This window comes from Rhinolophus hipposideros, assembly GCF_964194185.1.
Source record: "Rhinolophus hipposideros genome assembly, chromosome: 25".
Taxonomy (NCBI): Eukaryota; Metazoa; Chordata; class Mammalia; order Chiroptera; family Rhinolophidae; genus Rhinolophus; species Rhinolophus hipposideros.
Genome location: NC_138071.1, coordinates 23311783 through 23330397, shown reverse-complemented (window position 1 = coordinate 23330397; position 18615 = coordinate 23311783). Strand labels below are relative to the sequence as shown.

The following is an 18615-nucleotide window of genomic DNA, read 5'->3' as shown; positions in this document are numbered from 1 at the left end:
TTTGCGTGAGGGTTTTTCAGCTAGTTTGCCTAAAGGACATAATTTCTCCTTGCCCCAGCCACCTAAATCGGAAAGAGAAGCTCTATGGGAACCTAAGCTCCCTGCTTCTAATGCAGAAAGCCCAGGCCGATGACTAATTCTTTCCCTTCCAAGAAGGCAGCTCAGCTTTGTAAATTGCATTTTCACGTTTATTTCAATGCAAAGCAACCTCCTTCCTTCTCCTCTATTCTTTTTTACCCAACAGCCCCTTGGTGATCATTTTCAAAAACCTGTTGGAATTAGCAATTTCCAGCAGTGCAGAATGTCTGATAGCACTTCTGTGAGAAAGCTTGTGTCAGAACCAATGCCTGAGGAAAAAAAACCTTTGAAAGAAAAAAGAAGCACATTTTAACAGGACCATAAAATATTTTAAAATGGTTTTATAATGTCTTTTCACTCAGTTCTATGAATTCCCCAAGCATATGAGCCCCACAAGCTATATCTATAAATCTTATTGACTCAGCCTCCACAGCAAACCTCCAGCCAGCCCGTGGGGCCTCCAGAGAAGCCCAGAAGGAAGGAAAAAGACATCCATGGACAATAATTCTCCTTTTCACTTTCTGTTCCTACTGTTTAAACCTCCAGGATGTTTACCTATCTCCTCATCACTTCTTTGAAGATGAGTCTCCTTCTCAGCATGTTCTGAGCTGAAACAGGAGCATAAATGAAGATTTTACTCTGAGAGTTTCTGGAATATGGCAAGTTTAGCTTAACAGGCCTCAAGGACGAGAGGGCAGATACACAGCTCCTTGAGTGGAGGTGGGGAGGGAAGCAGTTACAAAGGAGCATGTGATAGGAATGGCAGAGCTTTGTGAATATGTAAAACATACGCAAGGTCTATGGGTGGGAGACTCTGCAAGCCCAAAAGGAGCAAAAGTTTTCTGATGATTATCTGTTTCTGTTTTACTCCACTAGTATTACTCTCGTTTCAGAATTTCACAGTTCTGACGTATTCCTTTCCCCCCACCATGACATAAAAGTTGAGGTCCAGAGAAGAAAAATGATTGTTCAGCACGACACAAGGAATTCATAACAGAGTATGGACAGAAGACCCCACGTTCTCCACCTTCCGTCTGTTCCTTCCGCTACAAAGCCACTGGAGTTGAGCACACTAGCCCACTAGTTACACATGCTAGAGGGACAGGAGACGGTGATCTGCCACCCAGCACTCATACATGCTGCACCCAGACCTAGCTGCAGGCTCCACTTATGATGGCAGATGTGGACACAGCTCCGCCTCTTCTTTATACCCTGACCATCCCACCATCTCCCTATCCTCCCAACAATTCCTTCTCTTTTGAGGATCAAAATTTCATTTTATATTTAATTTTCCAACAACCTAATAGCGAGTAATTCTAGCATGTATATTTGATTTTGGTTTTGTACGGAATCAAAGGATTTCTCTGATCAGTCTTCCCTATAAAAGGTTGTAAAAGCCTGACAAAATATGCTTTCTGCATATTCATGTGTGTGTTCAAAGTGAGATATTGGAAACCAAGGATACAATTTTCCTACATGGAAACTGGGAATGCTGCATATTAAGAGAAGTGTTCTAAATAGTCAAACGTAGAAGGGTAATGTGACACAAAACTGTGCAAATGCAAATAAAGCCAGGTCAGTGGCTTTAGGTATGCCCCTGCGCATCTGGAAAAAAAATGAGCTTATGGGATTATAAAGTGAGGCGAATTAAATTAAAACAGCACTGGAGGGCTGTATGACAGGGGAGGTAAATGAGGAATTTTTGCTAAAGAAACAGCTTCTTCTCAACTGCTTGGCAAACACCACCTGAATCAAGTAAGGAGCGCGAATATCGTTAGTAATGGGATAAAACTGAAATCATGTGACATCCAAGAGAATGCCGACCTCAGCATCACTTCTGTGATACTGTGGCCAGAAATGAATAACCTGAATATAATCACAAAGAAATATCAGAGACATTCAAATTGAGGACATATAAAGTAGCTGGCTACAGTCTTCAAGTGTCAAGGTCATAAAGGGAAGGACAGACTGAAGAACTGTTCAAGACGGAAGAGGAGACAACGACAATGAAATGGAACATGGGGGATTCTAGACTAGATCCTATTGCTATAAATACCAGTATTTGGATCATTAGCAAAATTTAAAGGAAATCTGAAGATTAGGTGGTAGTGATATTAATTTTTCTGGTTGTGATGGTTGTATGGTGCTTCTGTCGGAAGTCTTCTTAACATTCAGAGGAGATTAGGGCATTGTATTAGCAACTTGCTCTCCAGTGGTTCAGGGGGAAAAAATTCTGTGCACTTTAAACACTTCTCGAGTTTCCCACAATTTGAATTTGCTGATTGCATCCCTATGGTACCATTTTACATATCCCTTTGTCCCCTACATTTCTAATAAAATGGTCATTGGTTTTCTCCACATTTCAAAGTATGTATTTAATATTGAAAGAATCTGCTGTTGTGTAGGCAGAGGAATAAACAGCCAGCACAATCTTTTTGCCATCGATGTAACTTCTTCTTCCAAAAACAATCTACTGTTTTTCCCTAAAATACGTTACTTGACATGGACTTGTTCTCACCAGCACACATCCACCCCGCTACCCTGCTCTGAGTGCCCTCCCCTGGCATCTTCACAACACAGAATAATCCTCTCTCTGACTGAAACACCAATTATTAAATTACAGACTTAATCTTTAGAACTGAGACTATAGCATCTTCTCCCCTGAGAGCGCATTTTAAGTAACATCATCATTTTCTGAGGGTCTCCTGCAGCTCCTTGAAACTATTTTTCTGACAGTTTAGCACCCATGATTAAGCAATGCCCTTGTCTAAGTTCTATGACCCAACTGTATGCAAACATTGGAGGGCAATGCACAACGACAACAGAAACAGCCTTCGTGTCAGCCAGACAAGTACTCACAACCCGAGAGACCCATCGGGTTTTATTGCAGGTATATGGGATAGATTGTAATCCATGCAGAGATTTTACTGTGACTTCTTTTTGTGTCCAACCTATTCCCAAACTCCACCCATGAGCATAGGGCCTTAGCTCTATATTCTCAAGATTTTCCAACATTCTAAGCATGCCCCTGCAATCAGCAGCAAACATTCCTCCTAGGTCATGACCTCCCTTTTCCCTCAACCCCTGTCCTGTTAGCCCCAATTGCTCACCACAAAGTCCTCTGTGTCCAGCCTTCAGCTAGACTTTTCTGCCATTTTTCTTGCTCCATTCAGCTTCCCTACTTAATCGGAGGTTTAAAAGGGAATGCTTTGGATAATGAGATGAAGACAGGAACAGAGTAAGACCCTTTCCCAAACCAGCCTCTGGAAGGATTCTTTAAAAGATATATGGACTTTTGAACAGCAAATACTAATTTTAAGCTAATACATCTTCTTAGCTTCCCCATACCTGGGGTTATATTTCAAAATAAGCCTTTTTTTCATGGTAGGCTCTACATGTGTTGGGCTCCAGGAAGAAAAGAAAGGAGACAAATACCCATTGTGCCACAAATGTTTCAATCTGTACCAAAAAGGATTTCAGTCAACAGGTGGAGAGACTACACAATGTCTGGAAAATAAGGTATTCAGTACAGTGGAAGTCCAGATGGATACACTCACATTGAATTGTTGGGAGTATAAATATACAAAACATTTCTAGAAAATAATTTGGCATTATGTATCAAAAACCCACAAAATGCTATGTCTCTTGGATCATTAATTCTACTTCAAGAAATACATCCCATAATCAGAAATGCAAATCAAGATGTAAGTAAAACAGATATTTTAAACAAGATTATTGTGACTAGCAAACTTCTGGAATAATCTGATTTCTAAAATGGAAAATAAATACAATTTCAGTAAATGAAGTGAACTATAATACAGCCCTTAAAAATGTTTAAAGAATGTTTAATAGCATGATAAATGTTTAAGATATAAATCAGAGTGAAAAGAAAACAACATGGAACTGGCTGCAATTTATAAAACAGTCTCAACTTTATAACTATATGATACTTATGTATAAATACATAGATAAATAAATATATAGATACCTATGTATAGCTATAATAACTTATGATCCTAATATTAGGATTACGTATAAGTGATTTACATTTTTTTGTTCTATGAGTTTTAGTAGTTTTCCAATTTTCTATAATGGACATATAGTTTTATAATTATAAAAATGTTATTTTAATATAAATAAGCCAAAATATTGACAAAGTTGTATTCATGTCCAGATCCTATAAAGCTAACATAACTCTAGTAAATAAACCTGGCAAAGTCAGTAAAAAAAAAAAAAAATTCATAGACCAATGCGTTCCTAAGTTGGTATGCTCAAGTCTGCCCCACACATTTTAGTACGTTCCCAGAGGGGAAAATTCATTTTTAAGTAAATATAAACAGTGTTGCATTAAATATTTAAGAAGTGTTATTTATTGCAGGACTGCTCAAAGCCTTTAATATGCTGATATGACTTCAAATCTGGAAAAATTGGATGTAGAACATGGAATTTCCCAAAGTTATTTGAGCATGATCCACATACTAATAGGTTCCTGATCACTGTTCTACAAAATAAAAATATTAGAGTGCTGTATAGATGAAGCTCATTTACAAAAATAGATTAAAACTTCTAAATAAAGTGTTAGTAATTTTAGCATCTTAATGTAAACATTATTCACCATAATCAAGTGCATACATTCCACCAATATAAGAAATTAAAATCTGAACATCTACTGGATCAATAGGAAAAAACAGAAGAAATTCAATAAGATGCTTTGTCCATTCCAGACTTGATATGTTTTGGTATGCTAAAAATAAAAATATATTTCCTTAACATGGTAAATATCATCTCTCTATTTTAAATCAACAGGTAATATCACACTTAAACTATTATTAGTTTCTTTAAAAAAAGTGAATAGTATTCCTTCAGACCGACAATGACCTACTGTGTTTCCCCGAAAACAAGACCTAGCCAGACAATCAGCTCTAATGCGTCTTTTGGAGCAAAATTAATATAAGACCCAGTCTTGTATTATGTTATATATATAAAACCCGGTATTATATTATATGTTATATTGTATTGTATTGTATTGTATTGTATTGTATTGTATTGTATTGTATTATGTTATATTATATTATACCCGGTTTTATATTATAGTAAAATAAGACCAGGTCTTATATTAATTTTTGCTCCAAAAGACACATTAGAGCTGATGGTCCAGCTAGGTCTTATTTTCAGGGAAACACGGTATTAGAAAATGTAATAAACACACACACACACAAATGATACTTTAAGTGGAATGAAAAGCAGGATACAAAGAGGATTTATATGGGATTTATACCAGTATGTGTAGTCAAAACCTCCCATAATCAGAGTGGCTACATACCCGGTGGTTTCACCTCTTCAACCCTTCTGCACTTGCCTTTGGAAGTACGCCATTCCCACTGGTAGTTTGCACCATTTCTTAAGGATGTTTTACAGTTAATCGCATGGGTATCTAACTTAGTTGGGATGTTTATTTTTCTATCCATAAGCAAATAAAACATAGGAGGTTGAGGGGGGGAGGGGTTGCTTCTGGCAACAGCAGAGATTGAAGACAGGCCCGGGTACCTTCTAGATGGAGAGGGATCACTACACATGGGCTGACCATCGCTGTACCTCCCCAGGGCTTCCACGTACAACACAGAGGCCCTAGAGTGTGACCAATTGGGGGCAGAACTTGCAGTTAGATCAAGGGGTGTGGGTGGGTGGAGAAAATAGGATTCCCTCATACAAGGGTCTACTGGAGTCTCCTGTCTTTCAGAAACATGAGCCCAGGTCAACGTTCAACCTCTCTGGGGCTTCCCAGCCTGGCATCCAGGCCCTGGACATCAAGGGAGACGGGCAGAGCGTCTGGCCCATTCAGAATGGGGCTTGGGAGGCTTCCCTTGCCCCTGGCTCTGTTGAGATGGGGCTTCCGCAGGAATGGCCAGCTGAAATCTGACTTTCTCAGGGGTTACATGCCTGAAATCCAGACTCTGGGTCTGAGGGAATGGGATCCTACCAGGGTCTGAGGAAGTTGGCGAGAGGAAATTGGGTGGATTTGGGGTTCCTATGCCCCCAGGAAGTGTCAGTGTCATCACCAGTAACTTCTGTAAGCCAAGGAGTGTCAGAGAGTGTCCCCCTAAAAGTGTCCAGGTCTGAGCCAGACCTGTCAAGACTTTTTTGGATCCTGCTTTAAAATAGATTGTTTTTCTTCCCTGAAAAGGATATTAGGCTTCTCTCTCTCTCTCTCTCTCTCTCTCTCTCTCTCTCTCTCTCTCTCTCTCTCTCTCTCTCTCTTCAAATCACCCTATTTGAATATCCTAAATGGAATTTAAAGAGAGCAAGAGAGGCTGTGTGTGTGTGTGTGTGTGTGTGTGTGTGTGTGTGAGAGAGAGAGAGAGAGAGAGAGAGAGAGAGAGAGAGAGAGAGAGAGAGAGAGAGAGAGAGAGACTGCAGATTTACAGTGTGGAGGCTGTATTTTTCAGTGACCAGGAGAAAAAAAGACATACAAAACTCTTTTAAGTTAAAGCAAAAACTGTGAACATTTGAGAATTTGTAAAAGAAAATAGGTGAAATCCTCCCAGGAATATGTTGGTAATCATAAATGTTAAGAGGCAGCGGCAGGATGACAGAAAGGAATGAGATCACAAAATTCCCTTCCATCAACATCTAATAAAGTTATTTTTAAAGAAAGTTGTAAAAGCGTAAAAGAAATATTTCTTAGTATAGAGCAAACAAGGAATGTGGCACAACCTCATTCCGTGAATTTCTAAAAGTGGTATTAATTTAATAATAAATGCCTGGCATTTACTGAGCCCTTGCAATGTACCAGGCTCTCTTTAAACCATGTCTTAATGTAAGAATGGGTATTCGATGCCAGGCTGTTTGGCTTTAAATTGTGCCTCTACAGAAAATAAGATCTGGTTCCTCTTGGAATGATGTTTAAACCCCTCACTCATTCTGCCAATAGCACCTTCATGGCCTAAGAAATTATACTAAGGAAAGAGGTAAGTTGATAAAATGCTAAGAATTCTCACTGATATCACCCAATCATGAGATAGTGGACTGACGTGGTGAATAGCCCTGAGAAAACTCAGAATAAAATCATCCAAGCGTAGGAACTTCTCTCTACCTCCACCATGGTCTTCACAGAAACCATCAAAATCAGCAGCACTCACAGTTTCCCAGGGTTCAAAAATGCCATTCCCTGACAAGAGGGTATACCCAGCCACTGGATAACACCATGGTACAGAACACGCAGCAATATTTCAGATGTTCTTGTTGTGAAGAAACATTTACCTGAGCAATTCTTTGGCTGATGTTGTTGTAGAGTTCAAGTTAACTGTCATGAACTCAGTATTTGGTCACCCCAGAATTTATATGTTGAAATGCTAACCCCCAATGTGATGGTATTAGGAGGTGGACCCTTTAGGACTTATTAGGTCATGAAGGTGGAGCCCTCATGAAAGGGAATAGTGCCCTTGTAAGGGGCTGAAAATACCTGAGCTCCTTCTCAGCCATGTGAGGACACCGGGAGAAGACGCCATCTCTGAACCAGAAATAGAGTCCTTGCGGGACACCATGTCTGTTAGGCACTTGACCTTGGACTTCTTAGCCTCCAGAACTGGGAGAAATAAAATTTTTGTTGGTAAGCCATCCAATCGATATTTTTGTTTTAGAAGCCCAAACTAAGACAAATACCTTTTAAATTAAAAAAAAAAAAGCATGTTTAGTCTGAGCCCCTTTTTTGCTTTCTTTCCGCCTATTCATGCATTACATAGCTTTCATAAAAATAAGCAAGTCATTGTACTAAAAAAATAAGACACCTCATAGCTCTCATGTTGTGACTTGAAATTCTTCTGCCATTCCCTAACAAGCTTGTTTTTGCTGGTAAAATAACTGGCTGGGTATTTTTATTTGGGGGTTTTTTGGGGTTTGTTTGGTTGGGTGTTTTTTTTTTTTTTCTAGGGTGGACAAGGGTTTGTGGCAAGCTGGAGACACAGGAGAGCTGATGGTGTAAATCCAGTCTGAAGGCCAACAGGCTAAACACCCAGGAAGAGTTGGTGTTCATTCCAAGTTTGAAGGCAAGAAACAAAGTCAATGTCCCAGTTGGAAGCAGGAAGAATTCTCTCCTTCTAAGGGGAGGATTGGCCTTTTCGTTCACAGGTACAACCACAGTTCCTTCTCCCTTGCCTCCTTTACTCTCAAAATCTGCAAGCCTTTTTCCTCCCCTCACTTCCCTGCCAAAATCTAATCTCCCTCAGAACCATCTGCCAGGCGTGGCCTGAGATTGGAGGGCAGACCTGAGGGTTCACTTCTCAAAGGTCTCTAGAAATGAGCGACCTGGCTTCCCAGGCAGAGAGCCGTAGTTTCTGACTACGTTTCTGACAAAAAGTCCTTTGGGGGTGAAAGGCAAAGCCAGTGTCTGGGCATGTTTTCACAGCTGAGAGGGGTGTCTGGGGGACCTGTGGAGGCAGATGGAGGTTTGGATTGCACCCTTGTTCTCTCTGCCAAGACAGCTGCATTTCTCTCCTGCCATATCCCTCCTCCTCTCAGAAACTGACAGTGAATAGTGATACATGCCTACCCCCGTCCTCTCCCCAAATACACCCCCAGAGCCCTCCATTTTCAGTTGTTGGTCTTGCTGTGTATTTATTTGGTCACAGTTTCAGAGCTAAAACGTCTCACCCAGGGTACTCCTTTATAAAAAAAAAAAAAAAAAAAAAAAAGAATACTGAAATGCAGACAGCAGAAAGGGTTAGCACAGGCAGAAATGGAGCATGATCTTGACATCAGATGCCCACTTAAGGCTCCCGTGCTTTCAGTACAAAATCCATGAGGCAAAGATCCGTGGTGCAGTCCTCTTGGCTTTGCTTTTCCGTGTGTGTGTGTGTGTGTGTGTGTGTCTGGGAGGAGACAGAGCCAGTGCACACTACTACCTCCTCCACCCTGCAAAGCACACGCAGACTACAAGAACCTCTGCCAGCAAATTCCCTGCCTTTGGGGGCCAGGCTGTTCTGCTCAGCAACTCTCCTCCTCCTGCTGCCTCCTCTCACTCGAGGCCCCTCGCCCCTCCTCCTCTGACGTCTTTGCCTTGCTCTTTGTGGACTGGCTGTGGAATTGCGGAGGAAAGTCTGGCCAGGGTGAGGGCCTGGAGAGGAAAGGAGGGAGGTGGGAGCCCATGTTGACTGGGAACTCAGCACTGACAGCCTCTGGAGATTTAGAGCGTCCCTTCTCACACATTGTCACATGTATTTCAACAACTCTGAAAAGCACCTGACTTTTAAGTGGCAGTAAGAGGACTGTGCAAGTGTTCTGTTGATAAGGTGCTCTACCCACAACACTTCCTACCTGTAAAGAAATACATTATCTGGGGGACAAAGACAAACAATTCAGAAGACAGAAGATGAACCAAAGGACCAAAGGGAAATCGGATAAAATGGGGAAGTGGGATTCAGACTTGAGGGAGGCCCATTGGATCTAGGACAGAAAGGGAACTAACAGGGTCAAATTTCCTCAGAAATAAGTCAAAGACGAGAAGCAGACAATAAGATGTCTCATTGACTGACAAAATGAGATGACAAAAGAAGCAGAGGTCCAGGTGATGAGATTGCTGGCTTGGAGCAAGAGGCCTCAAGCCAAAGAATTTGAGCAGCCTCTAGAAGCTAGAAAAGGCAAGGAGATGGGTTCTTCCCTAGAGCTTCCAGAAGGAACACAGCCCTACCTACACCTTGATGTTAGCCAGTGAGAATTGTAGGATAATAAACGTGTTGTTTGAAGCCACTAAGTTTGTGATCACATGTTAGCACAGCATTAGGAAACACATGCACTCCCCAGCTGGTAAGTAGAGGACGTCCCAGTGGCCTCAAAGTCCATACTTTCAACAGCCAGGCCTTTTCTCTCCCTCATGCTCAGTGTCTGTCACCTATTTATTGGTTAGTAAAAATTTTAACCCTTTCCCGTTTTACTTAATTCATAAAACAAGACGAGATATTTTTAAAACAATTAAATGATTATGAAGTGTCAATAGGCAACTTCTTCACTCATAGCCCTGCCCTTATAAATATAAGCAATGTAAGATTTTCTTCTTATAAGAATGTAATCATACACCCCATTGCAATACAACTTGATTCTTTTAATTAAACACATATCTAGGACCCATGGATTTTTATCTCATCTTTATAAAGAATTGTGCATTATCTTATAGAAAAATATATTATTTTTATTTGTCAGCCCCTCACTTGTTCATAAATAGTCTCAGGGATTATTTTTCAACAAATTATCCTGCCGCACTCCCGGGGCGGGCACCACTGTCTCTCCATCCTGGATATGGGGCTGCGTCTTCCTGCAGAAACTGACACAGAGCCGGGCCTCTGCAGTCCAGAGGTGGCCAGCCAGGCTCCGCCCTCCCCCGCCACAGCCACCAATCAGTTCCCGGGAAGGCCCCTCCTCGCCCCTCTGCCTGCCTGTGACTTCTCACGTCCCAGGCCTTGTCCGCCACCCAGTCCCTTCTCTGCTGAGAAGCTCCTGCCCCTTGGGAACAGCCGCTCCCCACTCCTAGCCAGTGCATTCTGCCCCCGATCTCGCGCTGCAGGGAACAGAGGGGCAAACGGTGAGTGGGGGTCAGCGATAGACTCTGGACCAGGAGAGGCCGGGCGGTGACCCTCGCCACAGCATGGAGCGCTGATGGCCCTGGCGGGGACAGGGGGTGGGTGATGAACGCCCGGGGAGGCTGTCTGTGCGTGTGTGTGGGGACAGGCTGGGTGGGGGCTGGTGTGGGGCCTCTGCATGTCCCCGATGGGAGGGTGGCAGAGGTGTTCCACGCAGGAGTCCTTGCTGTACACCTCACGGATCTTTCTCTGGTGCCTCCCTGCAGCTGGCTCTCTATTTCCTTCTTGCCACATCCTTATTCACCCTTTCTTGTCTGGCGGCGATTACCCCCTATTTTCTTGCGCTCCACAGGAGCCATTGAGATTTAAGCTGCAAAGAACTGCGGAGGCATGGCATCTCACCTCCTGGGGCTTGCTCTTAGATTATCTCAGTGTAGCCTGCCTCTGCATAACCCTGCCTCCCCCAAGGTTAAAGTCCTCACCTACACAAGTGCTCAACAGGGGGCCCTGAGAGTGGCTGTGGTGGGGGAGGGAGGTGCGAGGTGCGGGGGTGGTGGTGGAGAGGGTGGGTGCAGGGAACTGGGTGGAATGTTCCGTCTGGAATGCATTAGGCCTCCAGGTAAATGCTGGATTACACAGTTACCAGGTGAATAGCCCAGGAGGAGCTGGCCGCTGAGTTGCTGAGTTGACTGGGGGGGTGGGGAGGGAGAGGAACAAGGAGGGAGAAGGCTTTAAGTAAGAGAAAAAAGATTTAACAATGGGATTATCATAGACACTACTGGAAGAAGTGCAGGTCTAACCAGACATAAAGCACAGAATGTATCTGTCTAGCTGACCATCCATCCATCCAACCATCCTTTTATACTCCCAACTGTTGATTTGTCAATTGACTTCATTTCAATACAGTATTCCCCCTTATCTGCTGTTCCAAGGTTTCAGTCACCCACAGTCCACCATGGTCTGAAAAACATTACAGAGAAAATTCCAGCAACGAGCACCTCTTAAGTTTTAAATGGCACACTGTTCTGAGTAGTGTGATGAAATTTCGCGCAGTCCCTAGGGTCTCAACCAAGATGCTTCAACCAACAGACCCACTGTCGGGGTAGCACAGTGCTTGTGTTCGTGTCCCTTATTTTACACATCAGTTCTTTGCTACATGGGCCTCTATAGAGAAGCTTGCTTCCCCTAGAATGAAGGCTCTCAGAGAGAAAGAGAGAAGGCCAAAAGTGAGAGTCTTCTTGTAAGCTAATTTCAAAAGTGACATCCCATCACTTTGCCATATATTCATCAGAAGTGAATCACTTGTTCCAAGCCACACTCAAGGCGAGAGGGTGATACAAGAGCATGAATACCCAGATGCAGGGATTATTAGGGGGCCATGTTAAAAGCTGCATACTACAGAGGATATTAACAAATAATGTCTTCTAACAGTCTTGTACATGACTTCTGGTTCACGTGGACATGAGTTTCCCTGAAGTATATACCTACGTGCAGAATTACTCAGTTATAAGATTTGTATATGTTCAACTTTATTAGGCTATTTCCAAGCTGTTTTTCAAAATGTTGAGCCCGTCTGCACTCTCTTCAGCAACAGATGAGAGTTCCTGTTGCTCTACATACTTGTCATAAGTTGATATTACGAAATTTCACTTTTAGCCAGTCTGGCAGGCATGGAATAGCATTCCCTTGTGATTTTGATGAGTATTTCTCTGATAAGTAACGAAGTTGACCATCTTTTCATATATTTCTCTCTGTGATAATTCTTGTTTCTGTCTTTTAGTCATTCTCATATTGGGTTGTTTGTCTTTTTCTTATTGACTCATTGGAATGCTTTTTTTATATAATCTGAAAGCTAATTAATCCTTTGTTACCTATATATGCTGCAAATACCTGCTTTCAATTTGGTGCTTAGCTTTTCTTTCTCTGTATGTCTGTCTCAATGAACTACGTCTTGACTTCTCATTTCAAGTCAGCATTATTTTCTTTTATAGTTTGTGCTGTTTGAGAAAATTGTTTTCCGAAAGTAATAAATTAATTTTACTATATTTTCCTCTAAAAGCTTTTATAGTTTTGCGTTTGGCACTTAGTCTTAATTCACTTGGAAATTGATTATTATATTTTTATTCCATATTGGTAATAATTATCCCAGCACCAGTGATCTACATGAATCAAGTTTGTCATATATGCATGAATTTGTTTAGGTTCTCTACTCTCTTTCATTATCTATTTGCCTAATTCTGCACTAATATGAAATAGTTTTATAACAAGTCTTGAAACTTGGTAGGAAAGATCCTCCCACCTCTTTATTCTTCTTCTAGAGTGTTTTACCAATTCTTGGACCTTTGATCCTTGTTATTTAAATAAAAAAAAAACAAGAAACAAACAAGCAAACAAACAAATCTGCTAGAATTCTGATTGATGCTGAATTAATTCTATGTATCAATTTGGGGAGAAATGGCCTCTTTAAGATGTTGACTATTTCCACCTATGAACTTATTAGATAATGCCATTTATTTAGCTCACTTTAATGTTTTCTTAAGGTTTTGTAGGATTTTTCATTGTTTTCTTTTTGCTCATTTTTATTAAACTTATTTATAAGTACATTGTATCTTTATTGCTATTATAAATGTTTTATTTTATAAAAACTATATTTTGTAGCTGGTGTGTAGAAATCCAATTGCCTTTTACACATTGATTATGTATCAAACTTGATAAACTCAATAATTCTAAATTTACCTATGGAGTCTTTCAGATTTTCTAAACAAGTAGTTACAGCATCTGAAAATGAAGACAATTTTGTTTCTTCCTTTCCAATCCTTATAACTTTATTTTTTTTAATTTATTTTGTCTTAGTGCATTGGCTAATACCTCCACTGTAATGTGGAATAAAAGTAGGGAAGGTCATCTTGTTTTATCCTTAATAAAGAGGAAGATTTCACTATATCATCTTTAAATATTGCATTCATTATTGTTATTTTGTATATGCTTTGTCCCATGATAAGAACGTTCAATTCTTCCTTGGGTAAGCACTTTTATTATTAGCAGATGTTGTACTGAATGCTTCTTCTATAGCTACTGATTTTTACATATAATTTTTTCTTTTAAATATGTTAATATAGTGAAGTATAGTATTCAATTTTTAATATTAAATCAACTTTTTACATCCCTGGAATAAACCCTCTATGACAAATATGCAATAAATTTTATGTATAGATATCAATCAATATAACGATAAGCATTAGATATTTGCATCTATATGTGTGAATTGAGATTGGCCTATAATTATCCCTTTTGGTATTAACCTTATGTGCTGCTGATATTATCACATAAAATAAGATGGGTAGAATTCTCACAATGACTATTCTCTGGAAGAATTCGTGCGAGTTTGAAATTATCTGGTCCTTGAATATTTCCTCAAATCACCAGAAAACCCTTGGGGTTTGGAATTTACTTTGTCAGAAGATATTTAACTAACTGGTTCAATAACTTTAAGGATTACAGGACTATTTAGGTTTTCTATGGATTCTGTTTTCATAAATTGTATTTTCCAATATATTTAACCATTTCATATATATATATATAAATATATGTATATACACACACACATACACATTCAAAATTAATAGAATAAAATTGTTCATAATATCCTCTTGTTATCTGTTTAAATATTTCCATCATCTATTATGACCTTCTCATTATTAATATAGGTATATATTCTTTCTCTTTTTGTTTTAATTAATTTTGTCAGAACTTGGACTACGTTATTAGCTCTTTCACATACTCGCACACACAAAAAAACTGTCTTTCTTCATTAATTGGTATTTAGTTTATTACTTCTTCCTGCTATCTTTGAATTTTTCTGTTATTTATTTTCCAATTTCTTAAGGTATGTGCTTAGCTTATTAAATTTGGACTTTTCCTTCTTACATCAGCTCTTAAGGCTATAAATGTGTGTCACTTCTTTTTACCTGTGTCACTTCATAAGTTTTGATATGAATATTTTGCTATTATGTACCTTTAAGTATTTATAATTTCTGTTATGGTTTCTTATTTGAGCCATGAATTTTTCAGAAGTGTATATTTTAATTTACAGTCACTCACATGAAGATTCCTTTATTATCTTGTAGTAAACGTTGCCTAATTAATTTACAATATAGTCAGAGAATATGATACCAGTTTCTTTGGATTTATTGAAATTAGTGTTAAACCTAGTATGTGGTCAGTTTTATTTATATACTTGAAAATAATGTATAGTCTCTAATTATATAATGTCTTAGACATACCTGTAAAACAAGTGTTTTAATTACACATCCAGATCTGCCATATTTTCACCGATTTTTTATCTGCTTGTATTATCAATTACAAAAATAGGTATATTAAAGTCTCTCATGATAATGGTAAATTTTGAAATTTCTCATTGTAGAGCTGTACATTTTTACTTTATATATTTTGAGGTTATATTATTAGTGAATTGCAGTAAATTAAAATTGTATCATAATTTAGGGATGCAATATTATAGCTACCTATTAAAGCCTTTTGTTTTAAATTCTTAATTTGTTCAGATATCAAATTAGGTTTCCTTAATTGGTGTTTATTTACCTATCTTTCATCTTTTTACTATAAATCTTTCTAAATTTATGTTTTAAGTAAATATGTCAAAAACGTATCTGTATTTTTTTAAGTCCTGTGATTTTAACATTATTGTATAATTTATAACTTGTCATTGAATAATTTAGTTATTATATTTATTGCAATTAGTAGTACAATTGGATTTTTTTCTACCATCTTATTATTTGCTTTTTATTTTTCTGCTTTATCTGTTTGATTCCTCTCCCCTCATTCTTACTCCTTATTTGTTTCCCTATTTTACTCCTAATCTTATTTGGAAGTTACATATTCTAGTGCATTAACGTAAATGTTTTAGGAATACTTTAATTGCATAACACACTTAATTTATAACATTTATTGAGGCATAATTGACGAGATATATATATGTGTGTGTGTACACACACATATAGTACAATGTGATCTTTTGGTATATGCATACATTGTGAAATGATTACCACAATCCAATCAAGCTAATTAACATATTAATCACTGCAGTTAATTTACCCTTTGTGTGTGAGAACAATTGAAATTAACTATAGTCACTGTGTCATATTTTAGCTCTTCAGAACTTATTCACCTTACATATCTGAAACTTTGCAACCTTTGACCAATATTTCCCCATTTTCTTCACTCCAGCTCCTAGGAACCACCATGCTAATCTCATAAACCATCATAAATACTATGCTTTTATGAGTTTGACTTGTAGATTCGACATAAAGAGAGGACATACAAGTATAGTAGTATTTGTCTTTCTCTGTCTGAATTACTTCGAAACTTTGCATACTGCCCTCAAGCTCACCCATGTTGTTGCAAATGGCAGGGTTCCCTTCCTGTTTTTATGACCAAAAATATTCCATTGTATATTTGTACCACAATTTCTTTATCAATTTGACTGACACTTGGGTTGTATCCATATTTTGGCTACTGTGAAAAATGATGCAAAGGGCATGGAACTGCAAATACCACTTCAAGATACTGATTTTATGTCCCTTGAATATATATGTACCCAGAAGTACCTGGATAATATGGTAGTTCTGTTTTTAATTTTTTGAGGAACCTGTATATGTACTATTTTCTATGACTGTACCAAGTTACATTCACACCAACAATGCACAGGGTTCCCTTTTCTCCCATCATCTCCAACACTTGTTATCTTTTCTCTTTTTTGATCATAGCTCTTCTAAAAGGTGTGAGATGATATTTCGTGGTTCAGATTTGCATTTCCCTGATGACTAATGGATTTAAGTCATCAATCTTTGTATGTCCTTTGTATGTCTTCTTTTGAGAAATGTCTATGCTGGTCCTTTGCTCATCTTTTGTTTAGATTATTTGTTTTCTTGCTATTGAGTTGTTTAAGTCCCTTATGTATTTTGAATATTAACCCCTTATTGGATATATGGTTTGCAAATATTTTCTCCCATTCTGTAGGTTGTCTCTTCACTCTGTTTTCCCATTGCTGTGCAGATTCTCTTTAGTTCGATATAGTCCCAATTGTTTATTTTTGCTTTTGTTGCCTGTATTTTAGGGGTCATATCCAATAATTTTATTGCTCAGACCAATGTGAAGAAACTTTTTCCCCATGTTTTCATCCAGTAACTTTATGGTTTCAGATCTTGCATTTAAGTCTTTAATGTGTTTTCAGTTGATTTTGTATATGGTGTGAGATATGAGTCCAGTTTCATTTTTCTGCATGTGGATATCCAGTTATTCCAACACCATTTATTGAAGAGACTGTCCTTTCCCCCATTGTGTGCTCTTTGCACCTTTGTTGAAGATCAGCTGAATGTAAATGCATTGGTTTAGCTCTGGGTTCCCTATTCTGTTCCGTTGGTCTATATATCTGTTTCTATGCAAGTATCATACTATTTTGATCACTATCGCTTTGTAGTATAGTTTGAAATTAGGCACTGTGGTGCCTCAAATTTTATTCTTACTGAAGTTTTTCTTGTCTATTTGAGTTCTTGTGTGGTTCCATGTGAATTTTAGGATTGTTTTTTCTGTTTCTGTGGGAAATGCCATTGGAGTTTTGATAGGGATCGCACTGAATCTGTAGATAGCTTTGGGTAGTATAGACATTTTAACTTTATAAATTCATCTAATCCGTAAACACAGACTAGTTTTTTCATTTATTAGTGTCTTCAATTTCTTTCATCAACGTTTTATAGTTTTCAGTGTACAGATCTTTTACCTCCTTAGATAAATTGATTCCTAAGTGTTTTTTTGTTTTTGATTCTGTTATAAATAGGACTGTTTTTTAAATTTCCTTTTCAGATACTTTGTTGTTAGTGTATGGAAACACAACTGATTTTTTATGTTGATTTTATATTCTGCAATCATCCTAAATTTGTTTATTAATTCTTATAGTTTTTTGGTGGAGTCTTTAGGGTTTTCTATATCTAAGACCATGTCATCTGCAAACAGAAACAATTTTAAGTTCTTCTTTTCTATTTTGGATGCCTTTTATTTCTTTTTCTGGCCTAACTGCTCTGGGTATTACTTCCAGTACAATGTTGAAAGGAAGTGGTGAGAGTGGGACTTCTTGTCTTGTCCCTGGTCTTTGAGGAAAAGCTTTCAGGTTCTCAACTTTGCGTATGATGTTAATTGTGGCCTGTAATATAGGCCTTTATTACACTGAGGTACATTTCTTTCATGTCCAATTTGTTGAGATTTTTTTTTGTGTTAAAAGGATGTTGTATTTTGCCAAATGCTTTTTCTGCAGCTACAGAGATGATCACATGATTTTATCCTTCATTTTTTAAATGCAGGGTAGCACATTTATTGATTTGCAAATGTTGAACCATCCCTGCATCTCTGGAATAAATCCCACTTGATCATGGTGCAGTATCCTTTTAATGTATTGTTGAATTCAGTTTAGTAATATTTGTTGAGGATTTTTGCATCTACGTTCATCAGTGATATATGCCTATAATTTCTCTTTTTTTAGTAGTGTCCTTGTCTGGTTTTGGTATCAAGGTAAGGGTAAGACTCAAACAATACAAGAACTTTTATCTCACAGCTGTGCTATTATTGTATATTTTATTTTTTGTATACCCTTATATCCTATGAGATATTGTATGTGTTCATTTAAACAGTCAATATTAACTTATATTTGCCCATATATTTACTCTTTTCAGTATTCTGTATTCTTTCAGATAGTTATGGGCTCCTATCTGGGATCATCTTCCTTAATCCCAAAAAACTTTTCAAAGTTCTTGTACTGTATAACCAACAAATTTTCCCAGCTTCAGTTTATCTATAATTGTCTTTATTTTGCTTTCCATTTTGTGGTGCATAGAGTTTTAAGTTGAAAGATTTTATCTTCTTCTTCTTTTTTTTAAAGCAATTCCATTGTGTCCTG

General features: G+C 38.3%; 1 protein-coding gene across 1 annotated transcript in view; it reads left to right on the top strand.

The window, feature by feature from the left end:
- Positions 1-10498: 10498 nt before the first annotated feature.
- Positions 10499-18615, top strand: part of TCAF1 (TRPM8 channel associated factor 1) — a 46856-nt gene continuing 38739 nt past the window's right edge. Inside the window, exon 1 of the mRNA XM_081038770.1 lies at positions 10499-10651. The gene's annotated coding sequence lies outside the window, so the exon portion shown is untranslated. The remainder of the gene's footprint in view (positions 10652-18615) is intronic.